This window comes from Ursus arctos, unplaced genomic scaffold (genome assembly GCF_023065955.2).
Source record: "Ursus arctos isolate Adak ecotype North America unplaced genomic scaffold, UrsArc2.0 scaffold_22, whole genome shotgun sequence".
In the NCBI taxonomy this organism is placed as follows: domain Eukaryota; kingdom Metazoa; phylum Chordata; class Mammalia; order Carnivora; family Ursidae; genus Ursus; species Ursus arctos.
The window spans coordinates 12,645,910-12,651,909 of NW_026622897.1; positions in this window are offsets into that span (position 1 = coordinate 12,645,910).

Here is a 6,000-nt window from a genome sequence, read left to right on the forward strand (position 1 = left end):
TTCCCCCTGCTTGTGCTCCCTCCCTCTCTCTCTCTGTCAAATAAATAAATAAAATCTTAAAAAAAAAAAAAAAGAGAAGAAGAAGAAGCAGCTGGACTGTGGAGGCCTGAGCAGAAGTGAAGAAAGGAAGGGACCTGAGCAGACCTGGGGTAGCTGCTTCGGGGAACGGGACAGGGAATTGAGCGGGAACTCCCAGGAGGCTGACCAGACCCTAGCCACAGGCCCACGGGAAGCTGGAAGCCTTGAATTCACAGCGGCAGAAATCGGAGCAGGATTTCTCTAACAGGGCTCCGCAAGGTGAAGCTGGAAAAAGCATAAGCCAGCTTTCGCTTTATTGTGAATGAGGTCTTGCCAGAGGAGCGAAAGAGAAAGACAGGGGGGACCAGGGACTCCAGAGAGACTTGAGGCACAGGCCAGGATTGAGGGAGACGCAGGAGCCCGGGAGGGTGGTGAGGGAGGGAGGGAGAGAACAGAGCCTTCCCCACACTGTGCACGGCCCCAGGATGTTCGAGAGAAACATGCCAGAGGCGGAGGCGCTCCGGGTCCCCCAGCGTGCAAGTGTTTGGTCACCTAAAATGAGTCGGAGGAAAGGATAGCAAAATTGAAGTCAATGCATTGAGAGGGAAGGTGTTCGGTCACATTTTCCACATGGATTTTGATGTCTCTAGGGTGAAGGCGAGCTCCCAGAAGAGATAGATGCACTAGGAGCCAGGCACCCAAGGCTCAGCAACGAGGGAGAGTAAGGAGGAGAGCCCCACAGAACCAGCCTCAAAGATTCAGTGGTCTGGAAACAGCAACCAGGCCCAAGGATCATCAGCTTCCACCAAGGAGGGCCGCAGGGGGACCAGGTGTCCTGAGCAAAGACCAGGTTCCAGAAAAGTCCAGGGAGTGGAGGGCGTGTCCTAGGCGAGGCTGAAGACACAGAGGGGTTTGCTCCAGAGGGTGAGGAAGGGAGGAAGCAGCAGGTGTGGCAGGAGTAAAGGCATGGAGGCAGGACGCTATGCAATCGTGTCCCGGGGGGTGGAAAACAGTGAAGGGTTCGGTCTGGCCAGCGCTCAGCACCAGAGCAGCCTGGGAAGGGAGCCTGGACACACCTGCGAGTCTTTCTGCCCTCAGAGTCGGGCCCAATACGATTTGAAAAACTTGATCACAATGACCCCTCTATTGAGCACCTGCCATGTGCCTGGTATTTACCTTTATCACCTGTAATGCTCCGAGGTAGGCACTGTTATCCTCATTTTACTTACAGAGAAACTGAGGCTCAGAAAGATTCGGTAACTTGCTCAGGGTCTTGCCCTGCGCGAATCCCGGGTCTGCCTGACTCTGGAGTCCATGCTCAACACACCATCTCATGCTCAGGATGAGAGAACCTTGCTCCGGGGACAGGAACCACAACAGAGCCTCTACCCTCCTTACTGGGAGAAGTCAGGAACCCACTGTGCTCAGAAGAAAGCCAGGTCCTGCTCCCTCACCCCAAGGGGTTTATGATTTGGGAGAAAGAGGGCTGTTGAAATGCAGGGAAGCCAGGGTCCATGTGTAAGCTGACAGGGACACAGGAACAGTAGCACAGGGCTAGCCAGGGGAAGGACAGCCAAGTCCAAGAATAGCTCTCAAGTTACCATCTCTCTCCCTCCTGGTCCCATCACACACGGCCCCCTCAGTCCCCCTCCTCTCCTGTCCCCTCAGAGATAGAACCAGCTCTAGCTACAGCCAGAACAGCAGGTCCTAAGGTCTTCGGCCTTGTCATGATGACCTGTTTACCCTCCGCAGTCCATGACCCATCACGACTAAGAGATGCCCCGTAGCTAGATGTTTGTGTCAGAAACACCTGCCGGTGATGCAACAGCTGGGTGGGGCCAGTGACGTGGACTCTAATACCACAGAATGTACTGGGCACGTTCTGAGTCAACACGGTGATGGCGTGCCAACAGAGATAAGAGGTTTGGTTGTTTATTCATTTGGGTTTTGTTTACATATATCCTTTTTCATCACCAAAGATTTGAAGCTACTGGCAGTGAAAATTTAGATGATGATGATGATGACGATGATGATGATGGAAGGGGGAGACCCTTAGGACCAGTGAAAATAAAAATAATAGCAGAAAATCTGCTAACCTGACAAGGCACAAGCCCTCTAAGACACAACCACAGAGGCCGTACGGGATGACAGCTGCCTTTCACATTGGTTTTGGGTTTCTGGAAGCCCACGAAGAGCGAAAATCAGTAAGTTACCTAATTGTCATCATCAGAAAAAGGAAGCACACCAGACTCGGAAAATAAAACTTTTCCAAATACTGAGTAGCTAACTGAATATCTCCATGGGACTTTATATACAGGGACCTTAGAACTGTATCCAAAGTCCCTGATCAATGGCAATTTTGCATCAGATCAAGGTGAGGTAGCCCAAATAGCTGAGCTTCTGGTGGCCTGAGCAGGTCTACGGCTGGGATCAGGAGTGCCTGACATGTTTGAGTAGGAAGTCCTGTCTATTAAAATATTAACTTATATCAATAGCTTTTTATTTTGTTAATATTTTAGAGCATAATGTAGAAAAAGTATAAAATATAGAGAAGTAAAAATATCATCACCCACGATTCCACCATCAGCTCTTGTATACCCTTCCATATTTTTTTTAAAAGAGAGTACTTTTTTTAAAAAGATTTTATTTATTTATTTGAGATAGAGGGAGAGTGAGAGAGAGAGAGCACAAGCCGGGGAAGAGAGGCAGCCAGCCCGTGTTGCACCTGTGTGTGAATTAGAACTGACCTCCCCATTCTCGAGACATGCTATTGCCTTCTGCCAGAAATTTGTCATAATCAATATACAGTTCCATAACGTCTACAGTATGAGAAAGCTGCCCTCGGAATTGGGCAGTGCACAGCTTGCGTAGCCATACATAACAGCCCTGAACTCAAGGCCCCAGTTACCACTACAAGTGAAGGTGAATGAGTAGGGTGGTATAAAATATGAAAGATTAGTTGAAATTATTTATTTATTTATTTATTTTTATTTATGTGACAGAGAGACAGCCAGCGAGAGAGGGAACACAGCAGGGGAGTGGGAGAGGAAGAAGCAGGCTCCCAGCGGAGGAGCCCGATGTGGGACTCGATCCCAGAACCCTGGGATCACACCCTGAGCTGAAGGCAGACGCTTAACGACTGCGCTACCCAGGCGCCCCAGTTGAAATTATTTTAAAATCAGGAGAAACTTTAGCTCCCTCATCTCACCTTGACGGAAGACTGGAAGTTTATTTTCTGAAAAGGGAAAGACTGAAAAAGCATGTCAGGCAGAGTTGAGAACAGGGTTGCCGTACTAGAAATAGAGGGATTAAACCAAAGGATTCCCTCTGAATGCTAAGCCTCATCCTGCTCCTTCCACTTAGCCCCGAGAACACTGGTACCCAGGCCTTTACCCTCCAGGCAGAAGAGTGCGAGAAACTTCCAAAAGACACAGGACCAACTCAAAAGGAAATGCCTAAATCCCATTACGTTAGGGACTCCCCAGCTAGACATTCCAGTGGCTCACCCAACAGTGACACTCACGTACTTGGAGCGTCATATCAGCTTTAAAATCCCCACTCTTGGGGAGTTAAGATGGCGGAGGAGTAGGGGACCCCTTTTTCAGCCGGTCCCCTGAGTCGAGCTGGATAGGTACCAGACCAGCCTAAATAACCACGGAATCAGCCTGAGACGCAGGATGATGCATCTGGATCTCTACAAATGAACATCTCCAGCGCTGAGTATTGAGGTACCAAGAGGGGAGCTGTAAACCGTGCACGGATATCGGAAGATAAACGGAAGGGGGAGGGAGCCGCCGTGTTTGGGCGCCGGGAAGCGGCAGCCACCTGCACGGGGGAGCGGGAAGACACACAGAGGGTACCCGCGAGAGAGCGGACTGAGACCGGTGAGCCGTGAACGCGCGCGCCACCAGGCATCTCCCGGAACACCGGAATCCCGGTGTGCTCACGGGATCCAGACTGAGACCGGGAACTCCCGGAGCGCGCGCGGGGCGGCTGGCGGCTGGCGGGCCACCTGCACGGGGGAGCGGGCGGACTCGCGGTCGGCACCCGCGAAACAGCAGACTGAGACCCTGAACCGGGTGCGCGCGCCACCAGGCTTCTCACGAAACTCCGGAATCGAGGTGTGCTCACCGGGCATAGACTGAGACCGGGAGACCCGGGAGTGCGCGGGGCGGCCGGTGGCTGGCGGCATTAGAAACACAAAGGACAGAGACGGGGCGGCCGGTGGCTGGCGGCATTAGAAACACAAAGGACAGAGACGCGCCGGCCCTGGAAGTGAGGGCAGGGTCGCCGAGTTGGTGCGCACATCCCGGGACGCCGCAGGGTTGAGCAGCACCAACAGTAACAGAGTTAAAGTGGCCAGAACATCAGTGGAGAACGGGCCGCAATCCCTCTGTTCTGCGACAATGCAGCCTCTGCTGCTCTGACCCTCAGAAGAGGCATAGCCGGCCGCCAGGGAAAGCCGCCAGAGAACAAAAGCCTGGAAATACCGGCTCAGAGAGTGCCCATCCCCATCCTCCCTCGCAGGGGACACGGAGACTCTACCCAAACAGGGTTGCCTGAGTATCGGCGCGGCAGGCCCCTCCCCCAGAACACAGAAGGCAGGCTGAAAAATCAAGAAGCCCACAACCCAGGCGCCTGGGTGGCGCAGTCATTGAGCGCCTGTCTCCGGCTTAGGGCGTGATCCCGGCGTTCCGGAAAGGAGTCCCTCATCGGGCTCCTCCGCTGGGAGCCTGCTTCTTCCTCTCTCACTCCCCTGCTTCTGTTTCGTTCTTGCTGTCTGTCTCCCTCTCTCAGATAAGTAAATAAATAAAATCTTTAAAGAAGAAGCCCACATCTCTAAGATCCCTATAAAACAAGGGGCACGGCCTGGGACCCAGTCAATAATTTTGGGCTCTGGAAACCCCGCAACCTCTCTTCATCAGAATGACAAGAAGGAGAAGCCCCCCCCAGCAAAGAAAGGACAGTGAGTCAGGGGCCTCTGCCACAGAAGTAACGGATATGGATGTAACCAAATTATCAGAAATGGAATTCAGAGTAACAATGGTCAAGATAATGAGTAGACTTGAAAAAAGTATTCAGGAAAATATTACTGAGAATATAGAATCCCTAAGGGCGGAAATGAGAGCGAATTTGACAGAAATTAAAAATTCTATGAGCCAAATGCAGGCAAAACTAGAGGCTCTGACGGCCAGGGTCACGGAAGCGGAGGAAAGGGTTAGTGAATTGGAGGATGGGTTAATAGAGGAAAAATTAAAAATAGAAGATGGTCTTAAAAAAATCCACGCCCACGAATGTTGGCTACGGGAGATTACTGACTCAACGAAACGATCCAATGTTAGAATCATCGGCATCCCCGAGGGGGTGGAGAAAAACAGAGGTCTAGAAGAGATATTTGAACAAATTGTAGCTGAAAACTTCCCTAATCTAGCAAGGGAAACAAAAATTCGTGTCCAAGAGGCAGAGAGGACCCCTCCCAAGCTCAACCATGACAGACCTACACCACGTCACGTCATAGTGCAACTCGCAAATATGAGATCCAAGGATACAGTATTGAAAGCGGCCAGGGCAAAGAAATTTCTCACGTACCAAGGCAAAGGCATCAGAATTACATCAGACCTGTCTACACAGACCTGGAATGAGAGAAAGGGTTGGGGGAGCATTTTTAAAGCTCTTTCAGAGAAAAACATGCAGCCAAGGATCCTTTATCCAGCAAGGCTGTCATTCAGAATTGATGGAGAAATAAAGACATTTCAGAATCGACAGTCACTAGCCAATTTCGTAACCACGAAACCAGCCCTACAGGAGGTATTACGGGGGGTTCTATAAAAGTAAAAAGGCCCCAAGAGTGATACAAAACAGAAAGTCACAGCCAATACAAACAAAGACTTTACTGACAACATGGCAGAATTAAAAGCATATCTCTCAGTACTCAGCCTGAACATTAATGGTTTAAATTCTGGTTTCAAACGCCACAGGGTT